The following is a 13,391-nucleotide window of genomic DNA, read 5'->3' on the forward strand; positions in this document are numbered from 1 at the left end:
TTCTTACATTTGGCAGTTGACAGCCTGGAGCAATAAGGTCATATCCTGCCTGGTTTCCTTTACACACTGGTCATTGTATCCCAAGACACTGTCCCAAGCAAAAATCTCATGGCCTCTCAATACCTTAATACCCAAGTTTAGAACTTATTTGTGTCATTTCCACCCCATTCCCAAGGCCAGACCCAATTTACAGTAAGGGAAATGGATCCCATGGGAAGCGCCACAAGATCCTGAGGCTATTTTTGCAAACGTTTTTATGCCGATGTTTCTGAATCCACTGTCCCTACCCCAGGGGAGGATGCTTGAGGTCAAGCCTCATGCACTGTCCCTGCATTTTATCATAGAGAAACTTGAGCAAAAGTAGGTTCCTGTTTGCTTCTGGATCAGATGCAGTATTTTGGCAAATTTCACATCAAGATCATCAGTAGGAAAGCAGGAATGCAGCTCAGTGAGGGAGTGCTGCCTGGCATGTATGAGGCCATGGATTCAATCCCTAGTACTGGACACCAAAACAAGCAAACCAAAATAAGAACTTCCCAGATGTAGTGGCACAACCTTGTAATCCCAGCACTTCAAAGACACAGACAAGAGGATTGCTGTGAATTAAAGGTCAGCCTGGGCCACAATAGTGAGTTTGAGACCAGACTGAGATACATATTGAAACCCTGTCTCAAAAGAAACAAACAAATGAGATCATTAGTAAGTAAACATTCACATGCTAGCATGTGGCTAGTAGTAAAAGTCTTGCTACCTGGAAGTTCCACTGGAACCATTAGAGTTGTAGTATTGCCTGAGGTTGTCTCCTTCATATAATCCTCATTAGCTGGCTCATCAAATAGGAAGGCTGGCATTTAAAAGTCATTCTCTTCCATAACATAACAGAGGGGATGTCATGCTCATGAGAGATGTTGAGAAGCTTGAATCCAGATCTTGAAGACAATGTAAGCCATGATCTCCCAGCAGAGAACTGTGACAGGGAATGAAGGAGCCTTTTGCCACTTAAAAAGAGGTAGAATATTCTAGAAAGTTAAGAGAACAGTCACTCACAGATTTCAGGCATGTAAAAGGGCATCACCTTATAATTTTTCTCTAGCTCTTTTCTTCAGCCTCTCCTCTCCCTCCTCCAGACTTTTCTCCTCATTCTAGTTGATAAACCTCCACCTGTAAGATGATAATTAATGGCTCTTAAAAATATTCTTAGCCAAGCAGTAGTGGTGCACATCTTTAATCCCAGCACTCAGGGAGGCAGAAGCAGGTGGATCTCTGTGAGTTTGAGGCCAGCCTGGTCTACAGAACAAGTTCCAGGACAGTTAGAGCTATGTAGAGAGACCTGTCTCAAAAAAAAAAAAAAAATTCTTCATTTTAACTCTCTCTCTCTCTCTCTCTCTCTCTCTCTCTCTCTCTCTCTCTCTCTCTCTGTGTGTGTGTGTGTGTGTGTATGTGTGTGTATGTGTGTGTGTGTGTGTGTGTGTGTGTGTGTGTTCAGATGCCCTTAGAGGTCAGAAGGCAGCATTAGATCCCCCCTGGAATAGGAGTTACAGCCAGTTGTGAGCCACCCAACCTGGGTACTGACTTCTTTATATTAATACCTTGCCAGTACTTAATACAGTGTCCAGTTCACAGAGATGATCTGCAAAAATGACAGGTGACAAGAACCAAACCCTTAAAATAGTGATTCCATTTGTCCTTTTTCCTTATATTATCCTTATGTTTTAGTTATTAGGTAATACAGATTAGTATGATTCCCAACTCTGCCCATTTTTGTAAAATTAACTTCCTTTTGTTACCACTCTAGAGATAGTAGGACCTGAGACAATGAAGCTGATAAATGAGGTGAACTAAAATCTTGTGCAATAGCCAACTTTATTCAGAGCATCAGACAATTTATACTCTGAGGATTAAGAAAGGTCACCTGAGTAAAGTTCTCATGAATTCAAGCTGTATACAATCACAAGGACAAGATGCATGAGGCAAAAACATGTTTTTCCATGGAGGCATATAAAGATGGTTTAACCATTTAATTGAATAACACCAGCAAGCAATAATGAGTAATCCAAAGTATACTCATTCCTATTTACTTTACCTGGGAGGAGCATGAAGATACATTCCAAGAACTATTCTCTGTTTTGAAGAAACAGAGGTCACAAGATTCTTGTCTTGTTTTCTTGGAGTGTTCCCGCAAGTACTCAGAATTCTCACATGATTCCATTTCTGTACTGTGTTCTGACAGTCTTTGAGCATTGTGCTACTATAACAGAATAGCTGAGACCAGATGATTTGTAAAGGACAGAGATTAATTTCTTCCAGTTTTGGAAGCCAAGAAATCCAAGGTCAAGGGACTTCCAGCAAGAACTTTCTTGATGTATCATCATAATGAAAGATGGAAGAACAAGAGAGAAAGTAGGCAAGGGAGGGAGATGAAGAAGAAGAGGGAGAGGGCAACTCATTCCTCATAAGGGACCCATTCATGAAAGCAGAACCATCATGACCTGTAGCTGAAAGTTTTCCTGTGTCCCACCCGGTCCACAGCCACTCAGACCAAAGTAAACACACAGAGGCTCATATTAATTAAAACTGCTCAGCCATTAGCTCAGGCCTACCATTGACTAGCTCTTACATTTAAACTCAGCCCATTTCTGTTAATCTATATGTTGCCACATGTTCCATGGCTTTTACCTGTGTGCCGTTACATGCTGCTCCCTGGAAAGCGGGCTGGCATCTACTGACTCAGCCTTCCACTTCCCAGAATTCTCCTTGTCTGTTTATCCTACCTATACTTCCTGCCCGGCTACTGGCCAATCAATGTTTTATCTATCAACCAATCAGAGCAACACATTCACAGCATACAGAACATCCCACAGCAATGACCTAATAACGTCTTAAAGGTCCCACCTCTCCTCACTCTTGCATTATTGTATTCAAACCATAGCAGTGATGCTTTTAAAAGAGATAATGAGACTGTAGAGATGGTTCTACCATTAAGAGTGCTTGCTGCTCTCGCTGAGGACCTAGATTTGGTTCCCAACACCAACATCACATTGCTTACAACCTCCTGTAAGTCCATGTCTAGGGAATCTGACACCCTCTTTTGATCTTCTGTAATCACTGCATGCACATAGAGTACATACATACACTCAGGCACACTCATACACTCAACACAAATAAATAAATCTATTTTAAAAGAGGCTATGGAATAGAAAGTTAGATGGATAAATGAAAACTATAAACAGGGAGGAACTGTGAGAAGCAAATACAACAACAATCACAAGCAAAAAACTGAAGTTAGTTGGTTGGTGGCTCAGCCTGAACAAGAAGACATTTATTTTATTCCACCCCCACCCCACCCCCAAGGCTGAGGGAGCATTGCAGAAGAGGGGGTGGGATGCACATAAGATTCTGAAGATAGAGTAATGAGCTGCAAAATGTCATCCTCATACAACCGTCACAACCATGAACTCTTAGTAACTGTGGTCATCTGCACTGGGCCCACACAAGTCCAGCTGCTAGGCCCATACAAGTCCATCCTGGGACTCACAGGGACCTACCCTTTATCTCTGAGTTATTAGATAGTAATGGATTCTGGGTAAGGTAGAATCATTGTCTTTAGTTGTATATCCACTGCTAATCCCACCAGGCTCTAAACCCATGGTCACACAGACAACCCTGGTTAGTCTCAATGGATCATAAAACAAAACAAATAGACATGAACATGAGAGTTGTGGAAAGGATGATGCAGAGGTATGGGAGTGGTGGACAGGGTTGGTAGACAAAAGGAAGAGGGTGGGTTATGAGAGTTGTTGTCATGCATTATGTATACCTGTGAGACTAAGAACAAATTAAACTAGTTTAAGAAAAAAACATGGAGACAGATATGGGATTATGGCTGCAGAGGAAAAAGGGTCATGTCCTTGAAGAGTAGGGCTAGTCCTCTGGCCACAGGGAGGCTTGGGCCATTACCAGGCTGCCTCACCCTGCCACCACCCACTAGACCAGTGCTGCCACTCAACCCGAAGTGGAACTGCCACTACTGCTGCTGTTGCTCATGCTGCTCGCCCTGTTGTGGGGAGGAGAGAGTTGGGCCAAGGTGCTGCCAGCTGGCTGGAAGCACATGGTTGTGTCCAGGGTGCCAGCAGGGCAGCCAGCATCAAGGGCAGAGTGGTGTACAGTAGCCTGAAGTTCACATAGGTCCTGACCCCAGATATGCTGCCCAACCACATGATCACCCTAACTCTGAACAACAATAAGCTAATTGAAATGAAGAATGGTTCGTTTTCTGTGGTCCAAACTGGCTCAGGAGGCCATGCTGATGTCAGTGATCCATGCAGCTGATGCAGGCCATGTTGATATCCATGGTCCATGGTCCATATTGCCCACAGAAACCATGTTTATGTCAGTGATCTGTGGTGCTGCTGGAAGCTGTGTTGATGTCTGTCGTCTGTGCTCACTCCTAAGGCCATGCTGATGTCTGTGATCCATGCTGCCACCCAAAACCATATGGCAGTCCATGATCCATACTGCCACTGGATGCTATGGACAAAGAAGCTACTTTTGCAGTGGTATCAATGACTGCAGATTTGTAACTGAGAAGAGACAGTGAAGACCTCTGTGACAACCTCTCCCCCACACTACCCCCCAAAAGGAGAAAGAGTCCAGATAGGAAGCCATTAAAAAGAATCCTTAAAAATTGAAATAAAGATGCTGAAGTGTAGCTCCTCACAGTTGATGGCTTCTGGGGGGGGGGGAGGGGGAACTCGGTTTTCTTTAAGGGGCTGGCCACTGGCAGTTTGACCATGTTCTAATGAATATATATGCAACACAAATTGGACTTGGTGGAGGTTTTTTTGTGGGGGGAGTGGGAGGGTGGACCTGGGAGGAATCAAAAGCAAGTGTGATCAGGTGCATTGTATGAAATTCCCAAATAATTAATAAAAATATTATGTTGGGGGGGGGGGGAATCAGCCTTATGAAAAGAAAAAATCAGATAGCTGACTCTACCAAAAAAAAAAAAAAAGGAGTCAAATTGTGTTTTAGTCAGTGTTCTATTTCTCTGATGAGACATCATGACCACAGCAATGCTTATAAAGGAAAGCATTTAATTGGGGCTGACTTACAGTTTTGGAGGTTTAGTCCATTATCATCATGGTAGGAAGCATGGCGACATGCAGGCTGACATGGTGCTAGAGAGGTAGCTGAGAAGTCTACATCTGAATCTGTAGGCAGCAAGAAGAGAGAGACACTGGGCCTGGCTTGGGCTTTTGAAACCTCAAATCCCACTTCAGTGACACACTTCCTCCAACAAGGCCACACCTACCCCAAACAAGGCCACACCCCCTAATTCTTCTCACATAGTGCCCCTCCCTGGTGACCAAGTATTTAAGTACATAAGACTATGGGAGCCATTCTTATTCAAACCACCACAGATAAACAAAGTTTTCAAGTGGTTGTTTTTTTTTCCCAGACATGGTGGTACATACCTGTAATCTCAACACTCAGGAGCTGATGCTACATCGAAAGACCCTGCCACAAAAAAAAAAAAAAGTAAAAAAGCTTGTGTTGAAGAGGAGGATGGAGAGGATGAAAAATCTCAGCCCCATCATCTAAAACACACACAGTAGCAAAATTGGTATTTTGCATGTCACGGTGCCTCTAAAAAGGTCTAGCCTTCTGTTCTTGGATTGTTTTCATTTTTAACTATGACTAAGCTGGGCAATGTTATAAAACAAAATGTTCTTTTGAACAATATTTTGCACATTTCTTCAATTACTCAGTGAAATCACTCCAAAATGTATTCCTCATATCCATATCTGTGTCAACAAGATTTCCTTTCTGTCATAGAGGAATAAGATCTTGTAGCATACAGACATCTGTAGCTTGTGGGTTGGATTTTAAAAAATTACAAACCTCCAGTGTCAGCAATTGTAAAGATAAAACTTGGAGCCACCATTTCTCTGCCTATACAGTGTGACATAAAAATACCATCGCACAACATAAACTGTCATCAAAAGTCACTTTCAACAAATGAACCTTTATTCTGCATTTTATGTGTTTAATTATACAAGCACCACAAGTCTGATTTGTGGTTGGAGACCCACTCAATTTATTCTGAAACTGTGTATTTCAGGCACACTTCTCCCAAAGTAGAGCATTTCATCAGATTGATTTTTTAAAATGCAAAACCTGCCCATATCTGGTATCTTCCTCCTGCAGACTCTGTCATTTGATAGTGTATTTTATTATTTTATTTAAATTCCATGTTCAAGAAAAGCTTTTGAAACCATTTTGATTACCCTGACAGCTGAAATGAAATTTTTACAAGGATAGCATATTTAAAGCCAAAGATCTGGTTGACACAATGAATGTGATGATGGAAATAATTTTCCAGCAGACCAGCCTAGCATATTGGCTTCATTTAAAATTTATATCAGAGAGTGGGTAGTTTTTTTTTTTTAACACTTTTCGTCTAAAAAGAAAACAGTAGCTTTCAACTCTTCCTGTTGGCCAAGGAAAGTACTAAAACTTTGGAGATTATGATAGTTATCAGGTTTACAGCCATACTACCCTGAATGTGTCAGATTTCACCTGATCTTTCTAAGCATGGTCAGGTCTGATTACTACTGGGATGGGAGGATAGTTACCAGACTTCTAGAAACCGATTGCCCAGCATCTGAGCTATTTTCAGAGGCTGTGGAAGAGAAAAAAATCCTATGGCCTATGCAACAAAAGACATTGGCTTATTTTCAGAATGACAGTGTACCCCTGTAAAGACAATAAATTATGCTTGACAATATAAACATGCCCCCAGCAAAATATCTACCCTCTTAAAATTGCCTCATAATGGGTATTGATAAAGTAGATGCAGGTTCAAATTAGCAATCAGATTCACTGTGCACAGACTACACATGCTTTAATAGCCACTTATTTGGTTTGTAAAGGACAGAAAATAGCATGCACATCTCATTTCTTCAGGAACCTGTGGTGAATGAAGTCATGATCCACCAATGTCATCTACCCTCTAATCCTCAGAGCCTGTGGATATAGCATTACATTATATGGTAAAAGAAAATTAAGTTGCAGATGAAAATAAGATTGATAGGTTAGCTGATCTTAAAATGGGGAAGTTATTCTGGATATGCCAAATGAGTCCAGTGTAATCACAAGCATTCTTAAAAATGGGGAAAGGATGGCAGAAGAGGTCAGAGTGATGTAATGTGAGTAGTCAGTCCATCATCATTGGCTTTCAAGGTGATGGGGAGGATCATGAACCAAAGAACGCAAGAAGCCTCTTGAAGCTGCCAAAATGCAAGAGAATGGATTCTTCCATAGGATCTACAGGAAGGGACACATCTCTGCTCATGACCTTGAGCCTAACTCGTGAGATCCATGTCAAATTTCTGTCACACAGAACATGTGTTCTTTCAAGTCCTAAGTTTGTTACATTTGTTACAGCAATGGCAGAAAACTAATACCAACAGTTGCCCAAAAACACAGCTCCATGTCACAGAGAAGCCATGGTTCCAGATTCCCACAATCTTTTATAGGGTTCCAGTAGCACAGACCCCAAACCTAAATGCTGGGCCCAGCAGACACCCAGAGCAGGGCTCTACAGATATCATGATTAATCTTGTCCACTATGAAATGTGTTTTTTCCAGGAGGGTCTGAGAGGGCATTTCTAGGAAGGATTAACTGAGGGAAGAAATCTCTGTCCCTGAGTGAATGGCAGCTTCCAGTGGTGACCAGATTTAGAGGTCCAAGGAGAAAGCTGTACCACCTGCCTACCCATCTTCATTTCTTGATGGTAAATGCATCTATATCCATTCCTGCCATTCATCGATGACCTCAGATTCCTGCTTCTCCCAGTTCCAATGTAGGCTGAAGACCAGTGATGCTCCAAAAATCTTCCAGGCCTCCAGCACTGGATTGGGCTGTTGAGGCACCCCGCTTCATGGACTGAGCAGATACCGGCTTTTCAGCCTTTCTAGCATGCAGACAACCATTGTCAGACTACCTACTATGGAAACCAATCTAATAAATCTCCTCTTATAATGTGTATTCATTCTTTCGACTCTATTTTTTAGAGAACCCTGACAAGTACAACAGATAACAGAATGTGGGGGCCCACAGAGATTCCATAGTATGGCCTTATTCCATCTTGACTCAAGGTCAGAGAGTACAAGCTTGTTTTGTCCCACAAGGCTACATAATAGGATGTTTTGGCCTAAGGCATGGTTACCAGGTGTCTTATACTTCAAGGCCTAACTACAGAATGCTTTGGCATAAGGCAAGGCTACTAGATGTTTTGAAAATTAAGGAATTGTTTACACTTGTCTGTACTTTGTACCTTGAACTATGGTGTCCTTGAGATGGGGGAGGTTTTTTGCCTCTCCCCTTGCTGGTGTATAAAAAGCCCATGAGGAATAAACTAGGGGCAACTGTAGTATTGACCCAGAGCCCTCCTGATGCTATTCTGTGTCTCTGTCTTTTTTTTTATGTCTACGTCTCTATTTTTCCTATCCATTATTTCTTAATCCTCATTCCTCCCTTCAAAGACCCTTCAACAAGTCCGGTGGGACCCAGCAACAGAACAGACTCAAGATTCCACATTTACTGATTACCACCATTTCCATAAAAACAGGATTCTGCCATCATCTGAGTTCTTTCTCTCAGGCTGGCCAGGATTAGGCCCATGCTGAGGTTAACCCTGTGCTTGCTATGGTGATCCTAATGCCATAATACAGGTACACACTATAAACTTGGAATCTGTCACTGCTAAAATCTTAAATGCTAGACAGGCTCCTTCTCTTACAGAAGCCAAAGGCTAAGCAACTTCTTATTTTCCCTGAACCCAGACATATTGGGGGATTTATTAAGGCAACTCCACATAGTTAAAAAGGAGGTTGATTTTGGGGTAACTTACAGCTAGTGAAGGGATTGGTTACAGGATCCAGGAGAGGTGAGGTGCAGTCCAGCTGGGTTCTCTGGAGAACTCTGCTCGGTCTACCATCCAGCACCCAGGATCACCATGAATCAAGAGAGCCAGCACATCTGGATCTTGGGTCTTAAGGACTCCCATCTCGGCCCTGCCTCAGAGGCCGGTCATAGGTAGGCATGACAGTTACCGGAAACCTCACTGGGGGTAGTACATCCAGGTCAAAGCTGGAACAGCTACCCACTACACAGACATCGAAGAAGTTCACATGCATAACCTTAGCTGTGCCAAGTGAAGAAAGAAGTTTGGAATCACTGCCAACACTGGCAATGACATCAGGAGTCAATGAGAGATGCCATAGAACCCCAAGAGCCTGTTCTGTGACATTTTCTGTTGTTCCTCCTGCCCAGAAGGACCACAGAATTCTTCCCTTTGTTCTAGTTCATTCTCTGAGCCTGGTTCAATTGCCTTTTCCTTTTCCTGGGACTATAAGGCACTGATGATAGACCAAAGAAATGTTCCATCCAAGTCTAGCATAGTAAACAAATTAGTTTATTGAGGGTACTTACAGGAATATATGAAGGGACTCTAGCCAGCTCAAGCATGGCAAACATGGCTCTGGAAGGCCTTGCCCTTCTCCCCCATTCCCTCTGCCTTGCTAAAAACCATTAGATTACATTCCTAAAGTTGGCCACCAAGGTCCATTCCCTTATTTGGCTACTTCCTCCTCCTGAGGCTGACCACCAAGTTCTAGCTACCATAGTATTGAAGGCCAACAATCAAAAGCCCCCTTTGGCTCACCTAATTAACCTATCCAATCAAAATTAGCCTGTCCACCTCATCCTAACACAGGGTTTTCCCTTTACCTTTATAAACTGTCATTTGCCTATGGGCCACATCTGTCTTCTCTCTATCCAGAGGCAGCCCTTGGTTGTCATAGCCTCCCCCAGGATAAATACCACCTCCCCCTCTCCTTTGTTCCTTTCTCCTTCTCCCTCATCCTCTAGCTCCTGTCTTTGTCTCTTATTCCCTGCTTTTTGTCTCTCGGGGGCAAAATAAGTCTCCTTTGTACAGAGAACTTGGTCTTGGGGAGCCTGAGCCAATACCAGTCCCTACAGTATAGACAAATGAAGGACAGATGTATCACCCAAAAGCCCGCCTCAGCATGGGCAGTAACTCTCAAAAGCTGCAAGCCTGGAGCTCTCTGCACAGCCTGCAGGGAGCTCAACAAGTCAGAGTCTCCTCTCCCCAGCAATTGTTTACTCCTTTCTAAACTCAGCGAGTGGGCTTGTGACTCTTGGAACTTTCTGAAATTCCCTGAGTCTTGTAAGTTTACATTTACTTCCTGGGCCTTGTAGATAGACCTCATTTACTTCCAAGTCCTTGGAGCATCCCTCCTCTGGAAGGTGTTGGGTCTGGAGTCTTGAAACAATGGGGAACAAACCACCAAAGTCTATTAAACCAGAAGCAAACTTTATTCCAGAAAATTTTTTTAAAAAATTAAAAAATTATAAAATACCTCAGGGCACGAAAGCTAATCAGCTAGCTGAGACCACAGCCAATGTTAGAATCTGAGGCTGTGGCAATTGAGGTGGGTACTGGCCCCCTTTTATAGTATCAGGCATGGGGTGCATGCTAGGAGTCACGTAGAAACATCAGGCATGGGGTGCATGCTAGAAGTCACATAGAATAACAACTAATAAAAGTTAACTTTGGTCCAGGCAGTTGTTGACTCTAAGGGGCAAGGGGGTTAAACGTTAACCCCTGGCTGTTGACAGAGAAGCTGACTGTAAAGCAGACAGCCATTGTTAGCAGTTAACCTTTAGAGCTGATGACTGTCAGTGTTCATCTCTTAAGCTTATAATTTTATATTTCTATATTCCTTGACCCTTCAGAAGGGAATATTTCAATTCAGAGGAAAGAGCCACACAAACTTTACATCCATCCAGCCAACTCCTTTGTGCTTAAAGTAAGCCAAGTTGTTTATGCCACCAACCTTAAATGAATCAGAAATTCTTATAGGAGGGGGCTTGAGACAGCATATAGCTTGGAATGGAGGGTGATTCAGGACTGGTTCTATAACTTGCTTGGAGTAAAGACCGTCAGCCTTCAAGATGGGTGACCCAGAGTAGAAAACTAACTAATGAAATGATAATTTACCTAGTACCTCCTTGTGAGCAGGAGTCTGGATGAGCTGCATAGAACACATGATAACCCAAGATTAAACATGGAGGGACCTAATGCTAGAAAACTTAAGGAAAGAGAATGCTACATTGAAGTCCACAGTTCTTAGCTGAGAGCAAAACCTGAAAAATGGGGAATTTCTGAATCAGTTCTAAGAAAAATAGCTTCTTTTGGGGGGAGGGAGGAGTAGAAAATGTCTCAAAATAAAAAGATAAAAAGCCCAATTTTGATCAAACAGGCAGGAATGGGCTAATTTGTAATATCAATTAACTCACAGCCTCTAAGACCCTTATGTGAAAAAAATGGAGGCATCAGTTAGGAAAGAGCAGACCAAGAGCATTTCCAGTGTTAACTGAGAGGATATCAAGAATTCAGACCTAAAATCTGCCAAAGTTCAGTTTTCAGTACAAGTCACCCTTCCTCCCACGTCTGTTGAGGCAACTCATGCCAATGTGAAGAACAGAACTGCCTTGCTTTGCTGAATGGGCCTCACATATCTCACAGGCCCTGAGCCCCATAAGGAAGAAGACAGGCATCAAGGAGGCTTAAGAAAACGCCCTAAGTATTTAGGAGTATTCTGGGAACTTTCTCCTATTCTGTACCAAAAAGCTCTGTAAATATTTACCATGGAAACAGTGCATTGGGCAAAGGAAAGCCTATAAGCTCGAAGGAACCTAACCCTATATTTCCCCTGGGAAACATGCTTCAATACTCACTAACTCTGAGTTCACAGCAAGTTTAAAGAAAAGGCTACCACAAATAATGAGAACCAGCTATGTTGAAATCACCAACAGCTATTGCAGAGGGGTGCTGGGAAGAAATGATAGGAAGTCTGAAGATATATTATGTGTGGATATGCACACTGTGCTGAGAAAATGCCCCCATCAGATCGGCCTGTAGATAAGTATATGGGACATTTTCTTGATTGATGATTGATGTAAGAGGACCCAACTCACTGTGGGTGAAACCATTTCTGGGTAACTAGTCCCAGGTTGGATAAGAAAGCAGGCTGAGCATGCCCTGGAGAGCAAGCCAGTAAGCAGGGTTCCTCTTGACCTTTGCTTCAGTTCCTGCCGTAAGGTTCCTGTTTTGACTTCCTAGCCTAACATCACTTCATGATGTTATATTATAATATAATGCAGTGGTTCTCAACCTTCCTACTGCTGCAACCCTTTAATACAGTTAGTTCCTCATGGTGACTCCCAACCACAAAATTATTTTGTTATTACTTCATAACTGTAATTTTGCTACTGCTATAAATCATAATGTAAATAAATATCTGATATGTAACCCCAAAAGGGTCGTGACCCACATGTTGAGAACCACTGGATTATAAGCTGTAACTCTTTCTTCCCTGAGTTTCTTTTGTTCATGGTCTTTATCACAGCAAGAGAAAAGTAAACTAGGACATGCGCCCACATTTGCACATGCATGTATGGGTGAGGGCATAAACGTATGTGTAAATGCTCATGCATATGTGTGAGACTGCATGTAGAAGTCAGAGGACAGTTACAGATGTCATTCCTTGGGAGCTATCCACCTTGCTTGTTTGTTTGTTTGAAGATTTATTTTGTTTAAGGGCCTAGAAAGATGGCTCAGTGGTTAAGAGAACTTACTGTTCTTCCAGAGAAGCCAGGTTTGGTCCCAGAACCCACATGGTGGCTCACAGCAATCTGTAATTCCAGTTCCAGGTGATCCAACACCTTCTTCTGGCCTCCTCAGGCACCAGGCACACACATGGTGTGCAGACAGATATACAAGCAAAACATTCATACATATAAAATAAAAATAAATATATTCTTAAAAATGCAACGAGCCCAAGTGCTCACGAAGACCAGAAGAGAAAGTCAAATTCCCCTGGAGTTATAGGCAGCTGTGAGCCACTCACCGTTGGTGCTAGGAACCAAGCTCATGCTCTCTGGAAGAAGAGTAACTTTAACTGCCAAGCCGTCTCTCCAGACCTTCCACCTTGTTGTCTGAGACAGGATCTCTCAGTGGCCTGCAAATCGCCAAATGGACTGGACTGGTGGGACGGCGAGACCCAGAGATCTACCCATCTCTGCCTCCCAGAACCAGAATTAGAAATGTGCTCATCACACCTGATGGTTGCTTTGTTTTGTTTTGTTTTCTTTTGTTTTGTTTTAAACAGGCTCTCAGGTCCTCATGCTGTCACAGGGAGCTCATTACAGATTGAACCATCTCCTCAACCTCAATACTCTCCCACCCAGGACAAAGTTTAGTCCAAGGACTCCAAAGATGATAAGAGCAAGGAAAAGTAGA

Source organism: Peromyscus eremicus, chromosome X (assembly GCF_949786415.1).
Source record: "Peromyscus eremicus chromosome X, PerEre_H2_v1, whole genome shotgun sequence".
NCBI classification, from domain to species: Eukaryota; Metazoa; Chordata; class Mammalia; order Rodentia; family Cricetidae; genus Peromyscus; species Peromyscus eremicus.